The 13,008-nt window shown below is 37.4% G+C and overlaps 1 long non-coding RNA gene across 1 annotated transcript; it reads right to left on the reverse strand.

Moving 5' to 3' along the window:
• Positions 1–9,493: 9,493 nt before the first annotated feature.
• Positions 9,494–10,413, reverse strand: LOC133735176 (uncharacterized). The gene is made up of 2 exons (XR_009858802.1): positions 10,110–10,413; positions 9,494–9,849 (listed from the first exon to the last, which is right to left on the reverse strand). It is a non-coding gene; the product is annotated as an uncharacterized LOC133735176 (long non-coding RNA).
• Between the last annotated feature and the right edge of the window lie 2,595 nt (positions 10,414–13,008).

Here is a 13,008-nt window from a genome sequence, read left to right on the forward strand (position 1 = left end):
GTATCCACCCACCGATTATCCAAATCCCATGCTTCTTTTGTGAATCAAATATCCTCTGTATGTGTTCCCAGTAAAGTGCAGGATGCTCGCAAGGATCCCAAATGGTCTCAAGCGATGAATGAAGAGATGGAGGCATTGGAGAAGAATAATACTTGGGAGTTGGTGCCACCTCCACAAGGAAAGAGAGTCGTTGGATGTAGATGGGTGTACACTATCAAACACAATGCAGATGGTTCAGTGAACAGGTATAAAGCAAGACTTGTTGCAAAGGGATATACTCAAACATATGGCGTGGATTATGAGGAGACCTTTGCTCCAGTAGCAAAGATTAACACTGTTCGAGTATTGATGTCTCTAGCAGCTAATCTAGATTGGCCCTTGCAACAGTTTGATGTGAAGAATGCCTTTTTACATGGAGAGCTATCTGAAGAAGTCTATATGGATCTACCACCAGGATATGAGCAAGCACAGGAGGTAGATTTGTGTGTAAGTTAAATAAGTCCTTGTATGGACTCAAACAATCACCACGAGCTTGGTTTGGAAGATTCTCTCAAGCTATGCGTCGTTTTGGGTACAAGCAGAGCAACTCTGACCATACATTGTTTCTGAAACGCTATGAAGGTAAATTAACTGCCTTGATTATTTATGTTGATGATATGATAATTACTGGTGATAATTCAGAGGAGGTTGAAAGATTAAAAAATCTGCTTGCATCAGAGTTTGAGATGAAAGATCTTGGTTCTCTTAAATATTTTTTGGGGATTGAGGTCGCCAGGGGGAGTTCAGGAATTTTCTTGTGCCAGAGAAAATATGTGCTTGATTTGTTGACAGAGACAGGAATGCTAGGGTGTAGACCTGCTGATACTCCTATTGAGCAGAATCATAAACTGGCTGAGTATCCTAATCAAACTCTGACAGAGAAGGCTCGCTATCAGAGGTTAGTTGGCAGATTAATCTATCTCTCACATACTCGGCCAGACATTGCATATGCAGTTAGTGTTGTGAGTCAATTCATGCATAATCCAAGTGAAACTCATATGGAAGCTGTGATCCGTATTCTGAGGTATTTAAAGTCTGCACCTGGAAAAGGCTTGATGTTTTCAAAGCATAATCATCTGGATATTAGTGGTTATACAGCTGCAGACTGGGCAGGTTGTGTTACGGATAGAAAATCCACTTCTGGTTACTTCACTTTTGTAGGTGGTAATCTTGTTACTTGGAGAAGTAAGAAACAAAAGGTTGTGGCCAGGTCAAGTGCTGAAGCAGAGTATAGAGGTATGGCTCATGGAGTTTGTGAATTACTTTGGTTGAGAAATTTACTTCGTGATTTGGGATTTAAACCCAAACGAGCCATGGATTTGTATTGTGATAATAAGGCAGCGGTGGATATTGCTCACAACCCAGTTCAACATGACAGAACTAAGCATGTTGAGGTTGACATACATTTCATTAAAGAGAAGCTCGATGCTAAGCTTATCTCTTTTCCTTTTGTCCACTCAGAAGAACAATTAGCTGATGTTCTCACAAAGGCAGTATCGAGTAAGGCATTTCATAACTCACTTGACAAGTTGGGCATTCGTGATCTGTATGCGCCAACTTGAGGGGGAGTGTTGGCGTGAGTCATGCTTACCTTATTTATGTAGATATTCTGTAATATTCTGTGATATGTAATATTATGTAATATCTGTAGTATTATTAGGTTTACTACTTACCTTAGGAGTAGTACTTGTCTTATTAGGCGCAATTGTAATTTGTATATAATTTATTCTTGTAAGGTGAATGAGATATCGAAGTTATTCAGCCAAAATTATCTCTTGTTTTGACTATACATTCACTTCCCCTTCTTTCTATTATGATAAATCCGCTTTACGGAGGTAATTAACTTACTGGACTCAGTGGACTGAAAGGAGAAGGATGAAGTAGCTCGACTATAAAAGGAGAGGGTATAGAGATCGACCATCGGGAGAGGTTATGAAATAAACAAAGTGAAGGGGAAGTGAAGTGAAAGAGGTTACGAAGTAAAGGCGGAATGCCAATCAGCGGACTATGATCCATTACAAATGTGTGAATTTGTGTTGTACATTATTTGAAGTGAATAGTTATATATCAAGATGTTCACAGGTGGTTACTAGATAACTATCAAAGTCGATTTCAAACTGGATTGTAGTAATGAATTTCTTCAATCGTCTTTATATGGTACGAAACATTAGTACTGTAGTTGACATAGAGAAACTAAGTTTTGATGACTTCGTTGATTTCGAAAGTGAAGTGACGACCAACAGTATTCTTTATTGGATTAATTGTCTGACTAGGGACTTTAGTTATCCGGAGAGTCTTCAGTACACGGCCGTGTACATACACGGCCCATGTGCTGCACACGTGATACCGAAATTGATGGACGGCGTTAGTGAATGGGGGTTAGTGAGGAAGAAAAACGCGGCAGACCAAAAACAGAGAACGCAGTGAAACAAAATTTTACCATAACCAAATGTTCATACTCCATACACCTTCGAATTCGCCTTCGACCCTCTCTCCCACTCCTACTTCCTCCAGAATCCTCAAGCGCTCTCCGATTCGTGGCAGCTCGGTCCTCCTCTCCCTCTCGCTAACCCCGACAACGCCAATATCATAGAAAGGTTCCAAGTTCCTGGCGTTAATTTTGTATTCAATTTTACAGTTTAATTCGAAATTGGGTGTTTCAATCATTTATGTGTTTTCAAATTTGCAATTGGATCCGGACGAATACGACATTGTAGTGAAGCCGATTGAAGGGTTCGTATTGTTGGTAACGGCCAGTTCGTCGGTGAAGGTAACGATCAATGATGCAAAAGTTTTTATATATTGGTTGAATGAAAGCTTTGGTATATGTATTAATTAATCTATCTTCAAATTTTTCAAGGCTTTTGACTTCTTTTCAATTTCAATTGAACAATGAGGGAATTGATTACATAATTGCTCTTCTTTACATATTAAAATAGCTCTCCTAGTTTTTTTTTTTTTTTTTTGCTAGGAGAGTGTTTTGTTAGTTGTAGCTATTTGGCGATTTTCTTTATAGTCCATCTTTTCTTTGAAGTAAATTAGGAATTTTTGGCTCTTGCCATAGTTGGGTGAATTGAAATGAAAGAAATCTCAGTGAAAGCTTGTCCCTTTTATTGAAGAGTTACAGACAAATTCTGGGTTGTTTTCTCTCATTAATTTCAAAAATAAAAACATGAGTGATTTACTGCACCGATATGGTTAGAGTTGAGAGTTAAGACTGTTCACTAATGAGCAGCACATAAGGTGGTCATTTCTTGTCTAATGCCTGGTATTGCACGGAATACCTCTTTCGTTTATTCAATGGATGTCTTTCTGACACATAAAATAGCATCTGTTTGCTGAAACTTACAGTGAATGCTTGGCAATTAAATGCAGATAAATTCAATGTAGGAAACAATATCATGTAAACTTGTCTTTAATTCAATGTTTGCACTGATGGCATGCAAGAAAGGTAGCTTGGCAAACTCGGGGTTTAATAATTTCCTCTGAGTTGCTATGAACCACTTCTGGTTACTTGCCTCATTCAATAGAGATTTGCACTGATAGTTTTATGTACTTCAATTGCAAGGTGTTGCATTCCCAATTCAACAATTTTGGTCATAATCATAATGCAAATAGCTGTTAGTATTGCAAATATATAAACAATGATGTGCCTATTTTTTTTAGGTGATGTGTCTGCACATTGTGAAAATCATGACGGGAATGACTTTAAAATGCAGTCAATGCACCTATTGGAGCCTATGATCAGTTTGTTCTGGTTCAATAATCACAAGAGATCCACAGATGGGGCAGTTTTTAGAAATGAGATGGGGGAATTTAATGGGTGCTTTTGCAATACCAGATATAAGGATTTTTTCTCCTTTGACAATGGAATTTGATGGCTTGGAAAGCAGGGTATTTGAAATTGGAATTCTCCGTCTTGAAGTGGAGATTGATAGTATAGAGGCTAGTAGCTTGGTAGTCTCTAACAAGATGTGTTGGCGGCAAAGAGGGGGTTAATAGTGTCGCTCTTATTTTATCAAACATCCCCAAAGGGACCTGAAAGTGCTGTTGAAGAAATCTGGTGCACCCAAGGTCTGCTTCCAACCAAGGGAATGCAACAGAGTGGTTCATGTGTTAGCTAGATTCATAGTGAAGGAACGTATTGATATATTTTGTATTGAAATTGGGCCTGAATGGCTTATGAGATTGATAAATATCAATGCTAATATTTGTAAGTTTGTAACCCTTCCAATGATTAATGAATGGTTACCTTTTTGTTCATTTAGTGGATTTTAAGAGAACGATAGCTGTTTTTTTAACCACGGGAAAGTTGCTAAACTTTCTTTTCCCAAATGTCTAAGCATATGATTAAATTGCTAGTCATGGCCAACATGTTTTTGCAGCAAAAATGCTAAGATAATGTTGCTCTGATACTAGATTGTGCTTCTCTACATTCAGCTACCAAAAAGCAGTCGACTGTCCCATATTGAGGCCTATTGACATTGGCTTCTATTCTTCTTGTAGAAGTCAGAGAGGATAAAGCAAGTTTCAAGCATCAATTGATTCCTGCATAATATGGATTGACATCAGTAGCCATCTTCTCTGCCTCTTACCCGTCTTTTACTGCAAAGAAACCATGAGGGAAAAAAAAAATGAAGAAAATGTACCTAAATGCAGCTATCACTTAAAGTAAAGCAAGAAGCAAAGAAATAATTCCAAATAGAGCAACTTCTGGCTGCACAAATGAACATACAGATACACAAAGATAGCTTCCTATAAATGTTTATAAACAAAAGCTAACCATAAACAATGAAGAAAATGTACCTAAATGCATCTATCACTTGTCAAATCAAGAAGCAAAGAAATTATTCCAAACTGAGCAAGTTTTGGACACTCAAATGAACACACAGATGCACAAAGATAGCTTCCAGTAAATGATTACTCCAAAATCCCTTGTGTTTACATTTTCACAAACAATCAAACCCACAAGAATCTACATTGAAGCTAAATTGCCATGACAAAATGATTTAGGATCGATAATGCTAGAATCAAATATACATGTTTCTAACAAAGACCAAACTTCACTAAGCTAGGAAACCAAATCTCTATACAGAGGAAACTAGTATTGATTAATTTCTGATTATGCTGAGAGATATCATACATTATTTAAAGGTCAGTTTCTGGTCAGGGAACTATCCATTTCTAGCATGTTGAGAATTTCACAGGAGCAAATTAATCAATGTACAAAATATAAACACGAGAGACAGAGGTTACCAAATCATATGGAAAACAAAGCTTGGGCCATTAATCATAGGCTCATTTGTATAAAATTACACCACTCCATGTCCCACTGTTACTCTGAAGAGGAAAACTGAAAACCAAAAATGAATCCTCTTTTGAGACAATTAATTCCAAATCAGAGAGAATGCAACTGCAGGTTCGTTCATTGAGCGAAGAATCGCCTTATAATCACAGAGCGAGGTTGATGAAATCGCTGGTGCTGAACGCTTGCTTTGGGGACACCAGTTCGTTAAATTTAACCCAGACCAAATTAGAATAGGGACATGGGCAATGGGTGTCGAGTAAAGGGAAGCTGCGACCAAAGAAGTGGAGGTCAGAGCTGGGAATAGAAATGAAACGAATCTGATGGTGGAAGCGCCCTTAGCTGAAAGGAATTGGGAGGGCTTAATGAGTATATCTGGCTGGGGAAACAATATGGTGGGAATCTTAAGTCTACTTCAAATTTTGGGAGGGCTTTTTCAATTTTGGCCGCCATTTTTTTGTGATTGGAGGCGGGTAAGCTTCCCCTCCCCAGGAAATTTGTAAATGAATACGTGTCAAGAAAACCCTTATGCTTTAATAATTGCCCAATTGAATTGCAATCCCTATTTAATAATATATATTATATTATTATTCACGACAATAGTTTTTTTTTTTTTTTTTTTTTAGGAACACGACAATAGGGTTTCTTATATCAAATGTAAAAATGAAAAATAAAAAAAGTAGTATACAGCATATATTTTAGGGTTAGCTAGGTCGTTTTCTGAGTCGGTAGGTTTTATTGGTGCATCGACCCTATACGTTTCATAATAAAATCAAAATACATATTAATATGCTGTAAATAGATGGGTAATGTCAAATTTATCGATTTTCAATTTTGATTATTTGGATCGCACAAAATCCTTATATGTCTATTAATGTGGTCTAATTTGTTTATTAGTTGTATCAAATAGTATATCTTCCATGAGGAACAATGTAGAGAAAATATACTCTATTAAAATAGACCGTTGGATGTTGTCACGATAAGAATATATGATTATGATCAAAATTTCAGCTATTTTCGAAGTTGTTTGGGTCTTGATCTAGTAGGTCAACTCTAAACCCTAAATAACACATAAAACTAATATGCTCATAACCGCTCATTCACAACTTATTTTTTTGATCTGTCAGCTCTCACACTCTCGTGGGTATGAGCTATATCAGCTAATGTAAACATTTCGGGAAGTTGATCTCCTCATGGTTCAACTCCCCTTAGGGAAGTAAAAGCGTATAAAGGGTTGACCGCTTTATTTAATGTCCAGATGGCGGTGAATCGGGTTAATTTTTTTACAAAATACCTATTAGTATGCTATAAATAGATGGGTAATGTCAAATTTATCGATTTCCAATTTTGATTATTTGGATCGCACAAAATCCTTATATGTCTACTAATGTGGTCTAAATTGTTTATTAGTTGTATCAAATAATATACCTTCCATGAGGAACAGTGTAAAGGAAATATACTTTATCAAAATCGACCGTTGGATGTTGTCATGATAAGAATATATGATTATGGTCAAAATTTCAGTTTTTTTCGAAGTTGTTTGGGTCTCGATCTAGTAGGTCAACTCTAAACCCTAAATAACACATAAAACTAATATGCTCATAACTGCTCATTCGCAACTTATTTTTTTGATCTGTCAGCTCTTATACTCTCGTGGGTATGAGTTATGTCAGCTAATGTAAAAAATTTGGGAAGTTTATTTCCTCGTGGTTCAGCTCCCCTTAGGGAGGTAGAAGCATATAAAGGGTTGACCGCTTTATTTAATGTAGAAATGACAGCGAATCGAGTTAAATTTTTACAAAATACCTATTAGTATGCTATAAATAGATGGGTAATGTCAAATTTATCGATTTCCAATTTCGATTATTTAGATCGCACAAAATCCTTATATATCTACTAATGTGGTCTAAATTGTTTATTAGTTGTATCAAATAGTATACCTTCCATGAGGAACAATGTAGAGAAAATATTCTTTATCAAAATCGACCGTTGGATGTTGTCATGATAAGAATATATGATTATGGTCAAAATTTCACCTTTTTTCGAAATTGTTTGGATCTCGATCTTGTAGGTCAACCCTAAATACTATATGAAACTAATATGTTTATTCTCAACTTATTTTTTCGATTTGTCAGCTCTCACTATAAAATTTCACTAGTTAAATTACATACAATTATTTTAGTGTGCCGAATGGATCGTTTGAACGCTAATATGGCTCATCTCGATTAACATTGAATATACGCGATACGCTAGTTACCTTTTTTTTTTTTTTTTTTGGAACCAAATCAATTCTCATTCAACTCAAGCCAGAATGAGACGGATACATACCTTCCCTTGCCAACTCTATGGGCAAGTCTAGGACGTCGCATGCTAGCACCACTCATTAGACAACCAGTGCTCACTTATTTAAAAGCGAGCCTATACATTATGAAAAAACATAGTAAATAGGCTAAGTCTAAAAAATAAAACTTAAAATTGGGCAAAAAACATAGGTGCACAAGAGTGCTTAGAAGCCCAAGACCCTGACTGCAAACCCTAGGCCCAACAACGAAAGCTCAGATTCATCCAATCTTCACAACTTGCACACCGCTCATACGCCGACAGCTGCCCACCCCCGCCGTAGACCACCACCTCAAGCTGTCATCCTGCCTCAAGAAAGACCACCGTCATGCTCCGCCATCAAGGCTTCCCTTGCGCCATAGGTAGATCTAGGGACGAATCCCCATACATCCAAGCCGCAAGAAGCCTTTTCAACGATGCCCGCACAGTCGCTGCCGCCATCTGGGACCGAACCCATTTCGCCGCTGCCCTCATCCTTCCTGAATAAGTGAGCATGAAGCTAGTCCGCCGCCGCTTCGATCCGAACAAATCCAAAAAAACCTCACTGCCAAACCGAAGGCAAAGCAAAAACAGAGGTCAGTGGACCATATTCCATCCATCACCCGTTCGGCAGCATCACCATGTCGGCGACACCACCGGACAAGAATCGCTGAAAGTCGGCCTTGGATTGGCTGCCTCTCTTCGTTCGTTCTCCACAGCGAGAGCGACTTTTTAACTCTGTGCAAAATAATTTAGGGGCTCCCTCTTATACACTAGTTACCTTGTTATGTGGTGAGCTAGGAGCCTAGGAGTAATTTAAATTATTATTATTTTTTTTTATCAAAAAGGTTAAATTAATATTAACTATTCAATTAAGTAAATTTTACTTCTAGTTTTGGTGAATAATTTCTAAAATTGGAGTTTTGTATCTTTGGAAATAAATTTGTTTTGATTTAAAAGGTGGGACCTTAAACGGTAGGAAAATAAAACAGTTTTGAGATAAACACCAAATGAATAAAAATGAGACCAGAATGAGGGTCGCCAAAATGAGACCAGAAAACAACAACAGTTACAAAACATTTTAGATGAAACCAAAATAGTCATTTTAGATCGATGAAATCGGAACAGAAATTTCAACTATTTTCGTCGTCGTTTGGGTCTCGATCTAATAAGTTAACCCTAAACCTTAAATACCAGATAAAACTAATATACTCATAACCGCTCATTCACGGCTTCTTTTTTCGATCTATCGCCTCTCCCACTCTCATGATTATGAGCTAGATCAACTAACGCAAAAAATTTGGGAAGTTTATCTTCTCATGGTTCAGCAGCTTCAGCTCCTTTTGGAGAAGTATAAACATATAAAGAGTACGTAAACCGCTTTGTTTGATACTGAAATGACAATTGGATTAATTTGGTCATCATGAACAAATTTTTTTTTAAAACTAATGATGTGGTGGATGAACATCTCAATTTATTAGTTTGACCGTTGGATGATATAATATGGAATTGAAGTACCTACCTACAATAAAAATATTAGCCATTGTCATCGTTGTTCTGATCTTGATCAATATTGTCGAACACAATAAAAGAACTACTCAATGTCAATAACTCTGTCATCATTCTTGTTGTTAACGCATTGTTTGGTCCGCACTCTCGTATGCTTAAACAATTAAACTATATCAATGATTTAAAATAAATTTGAGAGAATGACTGTAATCATCAAAACATTAAATTAAATGTTATAATGAGTTAAAAATATTTACAGTTATAGTGAATGTTAACCATTTACTTTTAGAATTTTAATTAAGTAAAGGATGGAGTTCGGAATAATAAAATTTAACTTTAGTTCTTATTACTTAATTAATACTGATATTCAATCTATCAACTTAAAAATATTTTGTTATAAGAGCTTTATACACCTAAGTTGGGCCAGAGCAGTGATCAGCTCTACACCCGGCCCAAATAGAGGCCCAAACCCGTTCCAACCAAAATCTGAATCCAATCACTCCCGACAGTCCGACACCAAACCCGGACCTCTGTGCCTTCCATTCCGGCGGCACGCCAGCCGGCGCTTCTTCTCAGCAACAGACCTGACTTTTCCACGCATCCTTCTTCGTCTCAGCCGTCCAGCATGGACTGGAAGTCTCTGCTGCAAACATGGTTGATTCTTGGACTCTGTTCATCTGCTCAACCAAGCAAAAATAAACAGAGAAATGAATTATCGGACTAACGGACTAACCAAATAAGTAATAACTACAGCTAGATCAGATTCCATACAGGAAGGACGGGATTCATGGTTTTAATTCAAGATGACAAAACTTCAAATCACAAAGTACTAGTGCCAAAAGGTTCAATTTTTCTTAATAAAATCATGAAAATCGTAAGAGACAAAAGAACAAAGGCACCCTTTGATCAAAAGGGGTTTGTTTATTAGAAAATCAACCTGCTTTTGGTTGGGCAGATGGACATCAAGGCACCCAAAGAATCTGAGCTGCTAAACCTCTTCATGATGACTCCTACTGAAACTGGTTGAAATTTGTACGCAGCCGATCCTCTCACTCGATTAGAAAAAGGGCGGTTGATCTGGACGGACTCGGGTCTGGTGCATATCTCTCTCTCTCTATCTCCATCTTCTTCTTCCTCTCCGATCTTCGTTTTCCCACTCTGGATAGCAACCCACGCAACGGTTTAGCTATTCGTTTTTTACCATCCAATTTTTTTTACATAAAGAGAACACAGACGTTGACTGTCAGACTAAGAGTTAGTTTGAATCGATGGCCGAGATGACTAGAAAGCTGACCCCACACATTGGACGTCTCAGATTATACCACGTGTCTATCAGGCACTCCGTGTACTTCCACCACCGTGTATTGAAGAATTTTCGTTAGTTATCCGAAAATAAGATATGGTTGGTTTCATGAGGTGCAAATCAAGTCGCTATACAAAGGGTTATTGTTTATGAAAAATAATAGAAAATATACGATGATTACAACAAAATAAATATATAATGAAGATATCAAGAATTTTGATATCCCATTAAGATATAAAAAAACAAATCATGGAAGTAAGAACAACGTTTCTAAAGGCCATTTGTCATCTTATTAGTCATATTTCTTAACTTTCCCACAATAATATGAATCAAATTCATGCACACATGTTTTAATTTTTGGCAAGATAGAAGAGGGAATATCACCATCAACTAGGAAAGTCTTTCAGTTTGTTGTTGTTTTTTGTTTGTTTTTTTTTTTTTCTCAGAGAAGCGAAATAAGAGCTAACTCCTCACTTTTATTTAAAATTTTATTGATAAAAAAAAAAGATACAAAAAGGAGGGGGTACTAGGCCAAAACCACTCCCATGAAACACAAAACAACATAAAAAGTACAGAGTTAACAAAAACATCAATAGAAGAAACAAAAAACAAGAGTACTTTAACATTACAAGTACGTGACCAAAGTAAACCGAGGAACTAAGATCTTTATCATAAATTTCTGCAATAAAATCAGGGGGTGGTCATCCCACCAAGACAATCCCATGTGATTTGCTCCATACCCAGCTACCATTTTTTTTTTTTGATTGTTCAATCACACGGTGTCCTCAAAGGCTTCCTAGGCCCAGAGACTAATCCGTGCTCGGGGGATCTTGTCAAAACGCTTCCTCCCCCCTGGCCACCAAGAATATATTGGGATTTAACTCCAATAAGCGTCGGCGGGATTCGAACCCGGGTATGGGGGTTCCACACCTGGAGGCTCTTACCAACTCGACCACCTGTGGTGGTTTATACCCAGCTACCATGTTTCCCTCTCAAAAGATATGTGAAATTCTGAAATTGAGTTGCTTAACAAGATGCAGGCAATTCAACCATATCACAAGTAATCTCTGATGGACTAATTAGGGGAATGAAAGTAGTGAATTACCTCATTGGGTTGTTGAATATACTAAAGTTATTGTTATTATTTATTCAAAAGAATGTACTAATTAAAGTTCAAATGTCTTATGCTTCTTGCTTTTCGATGGGTGTCGCCCCCTGCTAGTTGGCATATATAGCTCAATATGAATGTTGTATGTTGCACTTAGACCAACTCTAAAGGGGTTGGTATTAGGGATGGCAAAAATCCCCAGCAGGGCGGAGCTTCATTGGATACCCGCCCCTAATGGGGGGAGAATTCGGGGACAAATGGGGAATGGGGATGGGGATCCCCAATCCCCGCTATCTAAGATTGGGGATGGGGCGGGGATGGTATTGTGATCCCCATCCCCAAACCCGCCCCAATAATATATATATATATATATATTTATTTTTTATTATATAAATCACAAATATATACATTTATTACTTTACTTTAATGGCTACACTTTTACTTTAATAGTTTTTTTTTTTTTTACTTTTGCACTCACTGAATTATGATTTATGAATTTAATCATGTTTTAATTTTATTTGTTGTAGATTTTGATTTTAAAAAAGACAATATGAGAAAAAAATTATTTTATTTATTAAATTCTTATTGGGGATTTGGGGCGGGTTTGGAGGCTTAGTCCCCAGTGGGGATGGGGACGGGAAATCCCCAATATATTTTTATTGGGGATTGGGGAGGGGATGGGGGTGGAAAATGACCTCGGGGATGGGGATGGTATTGTGATCCCCATCCCCAACCCGCCCCATTGCCATCCCTAGTTGGTATTGTGGTTTGAACCTTTGGTATATACTATTACTTGTACATTACGTGTTCACACCTTATCAAGATTGTGGTGATACTCTATAAAGCAAAATATGTGCATGCAATAAGGAAAGGGAAGTGCAAATTAAGGAAAGGGGAGTGCAAATTTGCGGGAGTGCAACTCCCTAAATTGTAAGGGATAATGACCATTTACACAATTTTAGGATAAAAATTGCCCACTTATCCAAACACTCTAAGAGATTGCCCATTTACCCAAACACTCTAAGAGATCATTTCCCTAATACCCAATTAATTATTTTTTTATTCCTTTTTATTTATTTTTGGGACATTTTTGCCCTCTCCTTCTTTGTCTCTTAGAGAGAGAAGTCATAGGAGACATTGCCGAACTCCGGTGACCGGTGGCCGGCCGCGGACTCCGGTGACCAGAATCCGGCGACCGGTGACCGGATTCCGGCGTCTGAATTTATTGCCCCATAATAATACCCACTAACCATATTATTGGCCCCCAATAATTATATTATTCCCCCCCCCCCAATAATCTTATTATTGCCCCGTAATAATCTTATTATTGCCCAATAATAATCTTATTATTGTCCAATAAATATTTTATTACCCCCCAATAATCTTATTATTATCTTTCAATTATCATTTTATTGCCCACTAATG

The sequence above is a fragment of the Rosa rugosa genome, chromosome 3 (genome assembly GCF_958449725.1).
Source record: "Rosa rugosa chromosome 3, drRosRugo1.1, whole genome shotgun sequence".
Taxonomy (NCBI): Eukaryota; Viridiplantae; Streptophyta; class Magnoliopsida; order Rosales; family Rosaceae; genus Rosa; species Rosa rugosa.